The sequence below is a fragment of the Oncorhynchus keta genome, chromosome 13, assembly GCF_023373465.1.
Source record: "Oncorhynchus keta strain PuntledgeMale-10-30-2019 chromosome 13, Oket_V2, whole genome shotgun sequence".
Taxonomy (NCBI): domain Eukaryota; kingdom Metazoa; phylum Chordata; class Actinopteri; order Salmoniformes; family Salmonidae; genus Oncorhynchus; species Oncorhynchus keta.
In genome coordinates, this window is record NC_068433.1 from 26,623,278 (window position 1) to 26,637,568 (window position 14,291).

General features: G+C 45.3%; 1 long non-coding RNA gene across 1 annotated transcript; it reads right to left on the reverse strand.

Moving 5' to 3' along the window:
- Positions 1-906: 906 nt before the first annotated feature.
- Positions 907-1,567, reverse strand: LOC127906895 (uncharacterized). The gene is made up of 3 exons (XR_008063055.1): positions 1,500-1,567; positions 1,359-1,405; positions 907-1,076 (listed from the first exon to the last, which is right to left on the reverse strand). It is a non-coding gene; the product is annotated as an uncharacterized LOC127906895 (long non-coding RNA).
- Between the last annotated feature and the right edge of the window lie 12,724 nt (positions 1,568-14,291).

The window sequence follows — 14,291 nt, forward strand, 5'->3', positions numbered from 1 at the left end:
TTCTCTCAGAATTCATCTTTACCTGCGCTAAGAAATAACTGTACTAGAAACAGTATATCTTGAATCAAGTCATCCTCACGACTATAAACCAAAGTTAATGGTATACACTGTAACAGTAAAGACAGCTAGGAGTATATTAAACACAGAAGATTAGTATTTTAAAACAGAATGTCTTGGGTCATTAAATCTTAGCTTTTTGTCTGAAGGAGTCTGGGGTCCCAGGTTCACTGGCCTCTGCTCTAAATGTCAGACAGCACAAAAGAAGCTGGAACAATAACAGTCAACAGGAGGTCGATTACCTGCAATTAGAATGCAAGTCAGGTCCCATCATTATGGTGAACCGGTAACCTAAGACCACAGACCCATATTCCTCCATTATGTCTGTAGTGCACTTCACCCTGGGACTGGGAGTGGTAGGCCCTGCATCACCTGTGTCCACGGTTCCCAGCTATACAACTTGAATGGTGGTAGTAGCGCAAGAGTAATGTTTTTTATCCTTCCCTGTGTTCTCTCCTTAATCTGCACTGAGGTAGTCTCTTGTGGCAGACGAAAACATTAAGAGGCCATTAGTTACACAAGCTTTGGTTCTTGGTGCGGAGTAAATTGGCACTGAGGAAGGAACTGGATTGGTGAAATCAAATTAACAATATGCATTTACCTTATTGCCTTCACCTTTACTGGGTTTACAGATCATAACACATGAAGGTGAGGGGAAATGCACCAAAATACACCGAAGAAAAATAGAAATTAAACATGTAAAGTGTTGGTCCCATGTTTCGTGAGCTGAAATAAAAGATCCCAGAAATGTTCCATACGTACAGAAAGCTTATTTGTCACATGCGCCGAATACAAGTGTAGAATTACAAGCCCTTAACCAACAGTGTAAACCTTACTGTGAAATGCTTACTTACAAGCCCTTAACCAACAGTGTAGACCTTACTGTGAAATGCTTACTTACAAGCCCTTAACCAACAGTGTAGACCTTACCATGAAATGCTTACTTACAAGCCCTTAACCAACAGTGTAGACCTTACCATGAAATGCTTACTTACAAGCCCTTAACCAACAGTGTAGACCTTACTGTGAAATGCTTACTTACAAGCCCTTAACCAACAGTGTAGACCTTACCATGAAATGCTTACTTACAAGCCCTTAACCAACAGTGCAGACCTTACTGTGAAATGCTTACTTACAAGCCCTTAACCAACAGTGCAGACCTTACTGTGAAATGCTTACTTACAAGCCCTTAACCAACAGTGTAGACCTTACTGTGAAATGCTTACTTACAAGCCCTTAACCAACAGTGTAGACCTTACCGTGAAATGCTTACTTACAAGCCCTTAACCAACAGTGTAGACCTTACCATGAAATGCTTACTTACAAGCCCTTAACCAACAGTGTAGACCTTACTGTGAAGTGCTTACTTACAAGCCCTTAACCAACAGTGTTGACCTTACCGTGAAATGCTTACTTACAAGCCCTTAACCAACAGTGTAGACCTTACCATGAAATGCTTACTTACAAGCCCTTAACCAACAGTGTAGACCTTACCATGAAATGCTTACTTATACAAGCCCTTAACCAACAGTGTAGACCTTACTGTGAAATGCTTACTTACAAGCCCTTAACCAACAGTGCAGTTCAAGAAGAGTTAAGAAAATATTTACCAAATAGACTAAAGTAAAAAATTATTAAAAGTAACAGAATATTATAACAATAATGAGGCTATATACATGGGGTTCAGGTTAGAGGTCATTTGACTATTTCTATGTACTGTTCCTACTGTGTAAAGTGGAACCACTGGGTTTAGCGTATATAGGAACTAGGTGACTTAATCCCATTTTCCTGGGATTAGATATGAGGATGGTACAAGGATGTGTCATGTGACACCAAAGTTGTCTTGCCAACTCCACCATCATGTTCGACTAATGAGTCACAGTATGTTTAATGTAAAGCAAAACCAGGCTGTGAAAGTGGATCAGATAACTCCAGGCTGTATCACAACCGGCCGTGACTGGGAGTCCCATAGGGCGGCGCACAATTGGTCCAGCGTCGTCCGGGTTTGGCAGGTGTGGGCCGTCATCGTAAATAAGAATTTATTCTTAACTGACTTGCCTAGTTAAATAAAGGTTAAATATGTATGTTTTAAAAGCTGTGTTTTTTTTTACAAATGTAAAACTCTGAGAAACGTATAGCAGCCTCTCCTTTTGCAGTGCTTACTCTTCTTGACTGTAGGCCTACCTAGCTGTCTAATATGTATGGATCCTGTGTTCACGGTTGTTCAGACAGACTGTGGTTTCTGGTGTCATAGGACATTGGTACAGTATGTTCCTCTCTCCAGGATCTATAAACAGATGGGGGGCCATTCTGTTCAAAGTCTTCCCTTTGTTTGGGCCCCGCCGGTGATGAAATATTGATGGAAAAATATAAATATTTTGCCTCGTACTTAATGTTGCGCATCTGATAGGGTTCATGAGTGTTTGGGATCCCCTGTCTCCTGTTACAGCCAGTGAGATGCCCCATCCTGTACCACTCCACCATTCACTAGTAGACTTATGGGGACAGGGCTAGTCAATAGCCTTTTACAATGCCTGATAAAGTTACCAAACTGTCTATTGGTCTACTCTAGTAGGTCATACTTAATCTTGTTCACTAAAATAACCCCCCTCCCAAAACAATATGTTGGGAAGTTTTGCAGATTCACAATGTGGTCCCTCATTAAAACTGCACAGAATTTCCATTTTGTATTCCATCATCTGCAAAATAATATCTAACACACTTTTTAAAATGTCCCATCATATTTACAATATAGTATTATAACAGAATTATATTATATATATATATATTATATATGCGCCTACCTGCTGTCTACTCCACTCCATTCATACCTCTCTGTTCCTCTTTGTCACAACAGTGTTAGTGTAGTGATGGATGTGATTGATTGTTTGCCCTGTGTCCCATACAGGCCAATACAAATCAATAGATGACCAATCCATAGGGTCTAAACCTGCTCTGAGAGGGGCTTTCCTCCCCCAATCAGTCCCATTGAGGGAGTGGGCAGCCTGGAAGTCTTCACAGATCTCACCAGGGAGGAGCAGCCAGGATCAGAGGGGTCTGGTCTCTATCAATCTATCCATCTCATAACCAGCTGCCCTGTGGGCTTAGACCAGCCCCAGAACCCACCACCACCCCCAAACCCACCACCACCAACTCCCCAGGACAGCAGTAAAGTAGCATGTTGATCTCAAATCAATAGATTTATCTCCCTGACAGTGACTACTCCCTCCGGCTCCCTCCCTGGAGTCTGCTGGTTTGTTAGCAGTCACACTCATTATGTCCTTCGATTTGTTTCTGGAAGAGGTGGTGAATGGATGAGTGGCCTATCAGTTTCAAGGTTCTGATCCTGCTTGAGTCTGAGTGTATCCCTCGGAAGCCAAATCTTTTTTATGTTTAATGGCCTTAATGGTCCTGTTTATACAGTGCATTCGGAAAGTACTCAGGCCCCTTCACTTTTTCCACATTTTGTTACATTACAGCCTTATTCTAAAATGTGTTAAATATATTTTCCTTCATCAATTTACACACAATACCCCATAATGACCAAGCAAAAACTGATTTGTAGACATTTTTGCACCTTTTAATTTAAAAAGATTAACATATCACATGTACATAAGTATTCAGACACTTTACTCAACACTTTGTTGAAGCACCTTTGGTAGCGATTACAGAATTGAGTCTTCTTGGGTATGACGCTACAAACTTGGCACACCTGTATTTGGGGAGTTTCTCACATTCTTCTCTGCAGATCCTCTCAAGCTCTGTCAGGTTGGATGGGGAGCGTCGCTGCACAGCTATTTTCAGGTATCTCCAGAGATGTTCGATCGGGTTCAAGTCCGGGCTTTGGCTGGGCCACTCAAGGACATTCAGAGACTTATTCCAAAGCTACTCATGCGTTGTCTTTGCTGTGTGCTTAGGGTCGTTGTCCTGTTGGAAGATGAACCTTCACCCCAGTCTGAGATCTTGAGCACTCTGGAGCAAGTTTTTTATCGAGGATCTCTCTGTACTTTGCTCCATTCATCTTTCCCTTGATCCTGACTGGTCACCCAGTCCCTGCTGCTGAAAAACATCCCCACAGCATGATGCTGCCATCACCATGCTTCTCTGTAGGGATGGTATTGGCCAGGTGATGAGCGGTACCTGGTTTCCTCCAGATGTGATGCTTGGAATTCAGGCCAAAGAGTTCAATCTTGGTTTCATCAGACCAAAGAATCTTGTTTCTCATGGTCCTTTAGGTGCCTTTTGGCAAACTCCAAGTGGGCTGACATGTGCATTTTACTGAGGAGTGGCTTCCATCTGGCCACTCTACAATAAAGGCCTGATTGGTGGAGTGCTGCAGAGATGGTTGTCCTTCCACAGAGGAACTCTGGATTCTTGGTCACCTCCCTGACCAAGGCCCTTCTCCCCCGATTGCTCAGTTTGGCCGGGTGGCCAGCTCTAGGACGTCTTGGTGGTTCCAAACTTCATCCATTTAAGAATGATGGCCACCGTGTTCTTGGGGACCTTCAATGCTACAGAAATATTTTGGTAACCTTCCCCGGATCTGTGCCTCGACACAATCCTGTCTTGGAGCTCTACGTGTAAGGATCGACACTAGTAGAGACGAGAAGCAGGTACAGGGAGTGAACATTTAATTATCAACGTACATGGAACGGAACAGGACAGTGTCTGGACAACAACACATAACAACATTAATGCTGACACAGGGAACAAACGGCGGAGCAGACACTTATAGATGGGGCAATCAACAAAGGGAAGGAGTCCAGGTGAGTCCAATGTGCGCTGCTGCGCGTCATGAAGGACAGCCTGGCACCCTCGAGCGCCAGAGAAGGAGAGCGGGAGCAGGCATGACAGTACCCCCTCCCTCCACTTGGCGTCCCACCTGGACAAGCCTGACGTGCCGGCTGAGTCGCTGGACAAGCTGGCTGGGGCGTAGAAGCCAGACGAACCGGCAGAGGCATGGGAGCCTGGCGAGCCGGTTCAGGTGTGGGAGCCTGACGATCCAGCTGAGGCGTGAAAGTCTGATGATCCCGCTGAGGCATGGGAGCCCGACGAACTGGCTGAGCCATGGGAGCCCGACGAACTGGCTGAGGCGTGGGAGCCTGATGGATCGGCTGAAGCATGACGTGGGGTGGGCACCTGCCGAGCCCACTGAGGCAAAAAGACCTCTCGAAGCCAGCTACGGTGTGGAAGCCCGACAAGCTAGCTGAGGCACCCCCGGTTTCCTTGGCGATGGCCCCTTGACCTGACGTCACCAACCAAAACAAAAACAAAAACTATCTGATGCTTCTTTTAGTGTTGTCAGCATTCTGTAAGGATCGATGCTGGTAGAGACGAGAAGCAGGTACAGAACATTTAATTATCAACGGACATGGAACGGAACAGGACAGTGTCTGGACAACAACACATAACAACATTAATGCTGACACAGGGAACAAACGGGGGAGCAGACACTTATAGATGGGGCAATCAACAAAGGGAAGGAGTCCAGGTGAGTCCAATGAGTGCTGCTGCACGTAATGATGGTGAAATGAGTTGGTAATGAAGGACAGTCTGGCGTCCACGAGTGCCAGAGAGGGAGAGCGGAAGCAGGTGTGACACTAAGGACAATTCCTTCAACCTCATGGCTTTGTTTTTGCTCTGACATGCACTGTCAACTGTGGAACCTTATATAGCCGTGTGTGCCTTTCCAAATCATGTACAATCCACTGAATTTACAACAGGTGGACTCCAATCAAGTTGTAGACAGCTCAAGGATAATCAATGGAAACAGGATGCACCTGAGCTCAATTTCAAGTCTCATAGCAGAGTCTGAATATTTATGGAAATTTGATATTTCTGTTTTTTTTTAAATCTATTTTAGAATAAAGCTGTAATGTAACAAAGTGTGGAAAAAGTGAAGGGGTCTGAATACTTTCCCGAATGCACTGTATGTTCATATCATGTGACTGTGAGAATGATTGATTCTGATTGGCAGTGGTGGGTTGGAAGTGTGACGTGTCATCTTTGCACGTTCTGAAGTCTTCATCAAAGCCACTTTTTGGGCACTTTACACTACTACTCTAATCAGGGAAATACACTGTGTAACTGTGGATAGCCTTCAGCACTAGAGGGCAAGAGGAAGTGCAGTAGCTTTTGATTCATTCAATTTGCTCCTCAAGAGGGATTTTAAACTAGACAGAATTCAATTGTAGACCTATGTTTTTATCACACAATTAGAGGGAATAATCAATCAGTACAACTTGCATTTTATGAATATTTGCTTGACATTTTATCGTTGCTTCTATGTGATATTCCTATCCATTGTTGTGAAAACAGACGTACACATTGATCGGGGTTGTAAATTGTGTGTCTCTTTTTTTAGAATACTCCTGCTGATGTGTGTTTTTATTTATGTCTGGGTGGCTTTGAATGGCTGGAAGCACTGTAGGCTCCTGGCTCCTGTCATCTGAAAGGATTCACTCTAGACTATGACTTATGCAGAGATGACAGGCGAAGATTTAGCGCCGGGAAAAACAGCAGCCAAACACTCTCTTTGTCAGCTCACGGCGAGAAGAGCTCACAAACAAGCCCATTTAGCTATTATTTCCTCCGTCGCAGATAGACATACAAAGTAAAGTGAACATTTTCTGAGAAAGGGGGAAATAAGAGGAGGAGAAAAGGACAGGTGGGGAGTGAGGGCAGGAGAGAGGGGTGGAGGGAATAGGTGGGGGGTGATTGGTGGCAGGGAGGGGTCATGCTGTCCCAGAGGAGAGCGAGAAATAGTGGAAAACATCCGTAATTTTCACCACAGGATCCCATGTAATTGAGTCATTTAAAATACAGATACAGAGTTGAATCAAAGCAAAGTGGCTGGGGGTTGGGGCTGAGAAAGCAGAAAAGAAAAGGGGAAAAAACAAGGAGGTAAAAGTGTGCGTCTCTTGTTATTGGAGAAAGACAGTCTGTTTTCTTCTTTTCATCCGTCAATCTGTTTTTGTATTGCAGGATTTGACCTTTCTGGAAATTTTTGTTTTGTATTTTAAGGTACTCCTTCTGAGCCATCATACAGTTTCAGTTATTTTCTCCTCTCTTTTTTACTTACTGAACAGATGCTGTTTCCTCCTGCCTGGTCTCCTTTTAGTTTTCCCATTATCAGTAGTTGTCTTATAATTACACTGGTCTGCTCTGCTACTGAAAAGGATATTTTCCCTTTACTGCCTTTGAAGTTGCATTATATCACATTTATTTTTGAGACATTTCCTCTCTCCATAGACAAATATTTGTATTTGAAAAGAAGCTGAAAGCTGGACAGAGATAGGGATACCTTAGAGGTCTCTCAATGAAACAATGTCCCTGTATGTATCCTGCCTTTAGAATTTCACATCCATCCTGACAGCTACTGCAATTATAAGGCAGTTACAGTTTAATATAGCTCCTTCTTCTGGGGAAGAGGGGAGAGGGTGAAATACTCAGTGGCAGCTGGGATGTGTGAAACTCACTCCACAGCCTGAAATGTCTCCACTTGCACCTCCGAATAGGTCATTTTTCGTGGGGTGTGACTGGTAAGACGCTTCAGGAAGTTGGTCACATATGCTAGCAAGGCAGCGGTCCTGGGTTTGAGCCTCTGTGTGTGCCGAATCAGGAGGAAGTGGTACTCGTTAAGCAAGTAGCGGGACATGAATTATATAAGCAACCAAAAAGTTTGATATTATCTGTTGATAAAACACTTTGAGAAAGGTGCACAATCTCAATCATATCAACAAATGCATTACGAGGGAACATTTGTTGTCAGAGACTTTTTTAATGACTATATGAATGAGGAGGCCTAGTGGTACAGTACTTCACTTGAAAACTGTTCAAACACCTGGAGACTGACAATTTCTGGTCAATTGTACTGTATATGTGCATTTATTCCTCCAAACCCATGTATACTGTGGTAGGTCTACATCACAAGCCTGAAGCAAGCGGAACATTCGGAGGAAAGTCATGTTTTTGTTATTTGGAAGGAATCTCACAGGCAGGCTATTCTTTTGACACTATATACTTTGTTGAACTTGAGCCTGTTGTTGTAAAGCTAGGCTCTTGCCACACACACAGAAATACACAGACACACACAGTGCTACATTTTGTACAACAATGATGGGGAGGAGAGGGAGAAACATGACACTTGATCAACCTGTATGGCTGTGGTTCCCAACCTTTTTGCTTACTGTCCTACCAACTGAATGTTGCTCTGCCCGGAGTACCCCTGAAGTACCCCCTCATATGCATTTTACCGATAGGCCTATGGTCTCATGAGTCTTCTTAAGTACCCCATGTGGACAGTCCTACTACCCCTGGTTGGGAACCACTGTTGTATGGTAACCACACTCTGCACCCATCATCACACCCTCCATTCTCATCAAAGTTCCCACTGTTTGACTGGCAGGACTTGAGAGGCCCACCACACCTGCTTTGGCTATCCCTGTTTTCCTGCACCGCTGGGAGAGAGAATTTGCATTTTAAATGCAACACCGCACTCATGTGTACCAGCCTGTAAAACAAGAGACAAAGAGAGAGAGAGAGAGAGAGAGAGAGAGAGAGAGAGAGAGAGAGAGAGAGAGAGAGAGAGAGAGAAAGACAGACACTGAGGGCTGCAGGCGGCTGAATCTTTAATGGTTCTGAATTGTATTTTCCCTCCTACACATCCCTGAGTCTGAATATATTGCTGAGCACATGTTAGCAATAGTGGTGCGAGCTCATACTTCACTTAAATTGGATATCTTCATTTGGAGGTGTCAGTCTGGCTATGGTAATAGCAACCCCTTCTTCTGGCTCACTTAATTTATTCTCTTCTTTTTTTAAGGTGATAAAATGCTTGAGGCTGAGCAGGCAGGACAATTGAAATCTCTGTGTGTCCTTAAGAGGCAGCAGACCCAGGGAACGTCATTCTCCTTGTCTCACAGGCCAGTCTAAGCAGTCATGTTCAAGCACCCCCCCATTGACACACACAGCCCTATAGCCCACACATATGGAGTGTTTAACATGTGCTTAGAGAACACATTGTTTTAATTTTCAGGGGAAAATGTAAAGCCTTAAGGTAAGCAATGTACTGCAAGGACAAGGAAAGATACTCAAACAAATGTGCTCTTATTATACATTCAGTTTTGTCTCCACATTCATTTTGGACTGAGGCCTACTTGTACAGTATCTTGTTCTCGTATGGCATAGGGTTTGAATGCAATTTAAGGAGCAAAAACTGTTTTGCATAAACAGTCTAGAAATTTGGGGCAATTTTACTTGCCTTTCCAAAGTGCTGGAATCTGCCAGATGTGCAACAATAGATGTTTCCACATGTGCATTGAGAAAATTAGAAGGAAATTCAATATTCCTCCATTTTCATCTCTTTGTAGGCCTACATGTCAACTGTTTTGAGTCCAACCAGATTGGTTACATGATTCTCTCCACCCATATTACACAATAAAACACATCTTTATTCATAAAGCATGGACATGCGTTGTAAAAACAGACACATTTAGCCTACGGAGGCAACTGTGACACATTCACACAAAAAAATGGTTTGCCCTGAAGCCAGTTCTCTGAGTAGGCTACATTCACAGTGTTTAACAAAAGAGTGGGCATGCAAATAGTAGCTGAGGAAAATGAAGAAAAACTGTAATATTGTTTGTAAATGTACTGCAGTGAAAAAAATCCTGTGACCTAGTCACATTCAAAGGCAGACTAACTGTTAGCTCAGTGACAAAGGCAATGTGTGGGAGAGTAAACATTTAGCCGAACATGGTTAAAGATCAGTTCTGTGCTACTGCATAGGTCTCTGATCACTACTTTGTTTCCTTTTCTGTCTCCCTTTCCTCCAACCTAGCCATTAATCCCCTACCCAGATGGTCATGTGCTGTCGCAATCGTCGCTCTGTTTCTCTCTCTTTCTCTCTCTCTCCCACTACTCTTTCATCTTCTATCCTATCATCTCTCCCTTCTGCCAAATCCTTCTCCCTCCTGTCTCCTGATTCTGCCTCTTTGACCTTACTCTCCTCCCTTTCAGCACCATATGACTCGCACTGTCCCCTTTCGTCTCTCCTGCTCCATGGCTGAGTGACTCATTGCGAGCTTACAGAACAGGGATATGGGCAACCTGCTGAAGCCACTTTCTATCACTACATTTCAAACTTCTGCCTCTAACCATAGGAAATGATTTTCCACCTTCTCCTCCCTCCTTAATCATCCACCCCCATCCCCCCTCCTCCCTCTCTGTGGATGACTTTTTCAACCACTTTGAAAAGAACGTTGACGATTTCCACTCCTCATTCACTCAGCCTATTGAGTCCACTGGTCCCACTCACACATAACTACCCTACGCCTTGACCTCTTCCTACCCTCTCTCTCCAGATGAAATCCTGTGACTAGTCTGGCCGCCCAACAACCAGCCCATTCGACCCCATCCCATCCTACCTTTTTCCAGACCATCTCTGGAGACCTTCTCCTATTCCTCACTTCCCTCATCCCTGACCACTGACTGCGTCTCATCTGACTTCAAAATGGGCCGGATCACTCCCCTCCTCAAGAAACCAACACTCAACTCATCTGATTTCAAAAACTATAGACCTGTATCCCTTCTTCTATCCAAAACACTTGTCTGCTGTTTCTGATCAACTCTCTCGTTATCTCTCTCAGAACGATCTTCTTGACCCTAACAAGTCAGGCTTCAAGACGGGTCACTCAACCGAGACTGCTCTTCTGTTACGGAGGCTCTCCGCACTGCCAAGGCTAACTCTCTATCTGCTGCCTTCAACACCATGAACCATCAGAATCCTCCTCTCCACCCTCTCAGGGCTGGGCGTCTCAGGCTCTGCACACTCTTGGATTGCATCCTACCAGGCAGGACACTCCTACCAGGTGACGTGGAGAGGATCTGTGTCTGTACCATGTACTCTCATTACTGGTGTTCCCCAGGGCTCGGTTCAAGGCCCTCTCCTCTTCTCTCTACACATAAAGTCACACTGCTACATCACATGTTCTCTCCTATCATTGCTATGCAGATGACACTCAACTACTTTTCTCCTTCCCCCCTTCCAGGTGGCAACACGCATTTCTGGGTGCCTGTTAGATATCTCAGCTTGGATGTCGACCCACCATCTCAAGCTTTCTGCATCCTTTGACTCTCTATGTCCCCTATCTTCCAGGCCGGCTCGGTCCTCCCCTCCCGCTCCGTGGCTCGACGACTCATTGCGAGCTCACAGAACAGGGCTCCGGGCAGCCGAGCGGAAATGGAGGAAAACTCGCCTCCCTGCGGACCTGGCATCCTTTCGCTCCCTCCTCTCTACATTTTCCTCCTCTGTCTCTGCTGCTAAAGCCACTTTCTACCACTCTAAATTCCAAGCATCTGCCTCTAACCCTAGGAAGCTCTTTGCCACCTTCTCCTCCCTCCTGAATCCTCCTCCCCCTCCCCCTCTCCTCCCTCTCTGCAGATGACTTCGTCAACCATTTTGAAAAGAAGGTCGACGACATCCGATCCTCGTTTGCTAAGTCAAACGACACCGCTGGTTCTGCTCACACTGCCCTACCCTGTGCTCTGACCTCTTTCTCCCCTCTCTCTCCAGATGAAATCTCGCGTCTTGTGACGGCCGGCCGCCCAACAACCTGCCCGCTCGACCCTATCCCCTCCTCTCTTCTCCAGAACAATTCCGGAGACCTTCTCCCTTACCTCACCTCGCTCATCAACTCATCCCTGACCGCTGGCTACGTCCCTTCCGTCTTCAAGAGAGCGAGAGTTGCACCCCTTCTGAAAAAACCTACACTCGATCCCTCCGATGTCAACAACTACAGACCAGTATCCCTTCTTTCTTTTCTCTCCAAAACTCTTAAACGTGCCGTCCTTGGCCAGCTCTCCCGCTATCTCTCTCAGAATGACCTTCTTGATCCAAATCAGTCAGGTTTCAAGACTAGTCATTCAACTGAGACTGCTCTTCTCTGTATCACGGAGGTGCTCCGCACCGCTAAAGCTAACTCTCTCTCCTCTGCTCTCATCCTTCTAGACCTATCGGCTGCCTTCGATACTGTGAACCATCAGATCCTCCTCTCCACCCTCTCTGAGTTGGGCATCTCCGGCGCGGCCCACGCTTGGATTGCGTCCTACCTGACAGGTCGCTCCTACCAGGTGGCGTGGCGAGAATCTGTCTCCTCACCACGCGCTCTCACCACTGGTGTCCCCCAGGGCTCTGTTCTAGGCCCTCTCCTATTCTCGCTATACACCAAGTCACTTGGCTCTGTCATAACCTCACATGGTCTCTCCTATCATTGCTATGCAGACGACACACAATTAATCTTCTCCTTTCCCCTTCTGATGACCAGGTGGCGAATCGCATCTCTGCATGTCTGGCAGACATATCAGTGTGGATGACGGATCACCACCTCAAGCTGAACCTCGGCAAGACGGAGCTGCTCTTCCTCCCGGGGAAGGACTGCCCGTTCCATGATCTCGCCATCACGGTTGACAACTCCATTGTGTCCTCCTCCCAGAGCGCTAAGAACCTTGGTGTGATCCTGGACAACACCCTGTCGTTCTCAACTAACATCAAGGCGGTGGCCCGTTCCTGTAGGTTCATGCTCTACAACATCCGCAGAGTACGACCCTGCCTCACACAGGAAGCGGCGCAGGTCCTAATCCAGGCACTTGTCATCTCCCGTCTGGATTACTGCAACTCGCTGTTGGCTGGGCTCCCTGCCTGTGCCATTAAACCCTACAACTCATCCAGAACGCCGCAGCCCGTCTGGTGTTCAACCTTCCCAAGTTCTCTCACGTCACCCCGCTCCTCCGCTCTCTCCACTGGCTTCCAGTTGAAGCTCGCATCCGCTACAAGACCATGGTGCTTGCCTACGGAGCTGTGAGGGGAACGGCACCTCAGTACCTCCAGGCTCTGATCAGGCCCTACACCCAAACAAGGGCACTGCGTTCATCCACCTCTGGCCTGCTCGCCTCCCTACCACTGAGGAAGTACAGTTCCCGCTCAGCCCAGTCAAAACTGTTCACTGCTCTGGCTCCCCAATGGTGGAACACACTCCCTCACGACGCCAGGACAGCGGAGTCAATCACCACCTTCCGGAGACACCTGAAACCCCACCTCTTTAAGGAATACCTAGGATAGGATAAAGTAATCCTTCTCACCCCCCCCCCCCTTAAAAGATTTAGATGCACTATTGTAAAGTGGCTGTTCCACTGGATGTCATAAGGTGAATGCACCAATTTGTAAGTCGCTCTGGATAAGAGCGTCTGCTAAATGACTTAAATGTAAATGTAAATGTAAGCTCAACAAGACAGAGCTGCTTTTCCTCCCAGGGAAGGGCTGACTGCTCAAAGACCCTGACTTTGCTGATAGCTACTATACTGAGGGAAAATGTACTTACTATGCCTGTGATATGTGGTTGTCCCACCTAGCTATCTTAAGATGAATGCACTAACTGTAATTTGCTCTGGATAAGAGTGTCTGCTTAATGACTAAAATATAAACATAAACATTCAAATTGACAAAAATATATTTTTAGCACAAAACTATTTATCAAGCAAGAATTTTGCTGCGAGTGGTCTGAGTGGGGCGGGGAAACTCAAAACTAGCTGTTATTGGCAGAAAGGTTTGGAACTCTCTTTGTTATCGATTAACCAATTTTCCATGGTGATGTCACCATGGAAAGCCAAAACTCCCACCCATGCAAACCTTCTAAAGGTCCTTTGTAGATTGATCTTTCAACCAGCAACTACAGGAAATAACACTGATCAAATGTTTTCACACTTTTACAGTGTTAGTTTCATCAGCTGCTGTATAATATGATGAAAAACACAGGGGAAACATTTTTTTTTTACTGCACTGGGTCTTTAAGACACACATCAACTTTGACTTATTTTACTATTAAAAACATTTCTAAGAGTATTCCAAAACATATAAACACATTCACACCGAATGCCTCATGTAATCAAACATTTTCATATTGCTCAACAAGCACTATAAAAATCACTCAACCAAACCATGTTTCCACGACTTAGCACAACCACAGTCTAAATTGTCTATTTTGTAAAAAGTAATGGCAATTCGTTTTTGCTGTTTGGTCTTAATTCAAGGTTAGGGTTAGGCATAAGGTTAGCCGTGTGATTAAGGTTAGAGTTTAAAATCACTTTTTCAGAAGGGCCACCTTAGAAATAAGTGGGGTTTCTGTCTTTGTGGCTGTGTTAACTAGTGACGACACAAAATATATTTTTGCACCGTC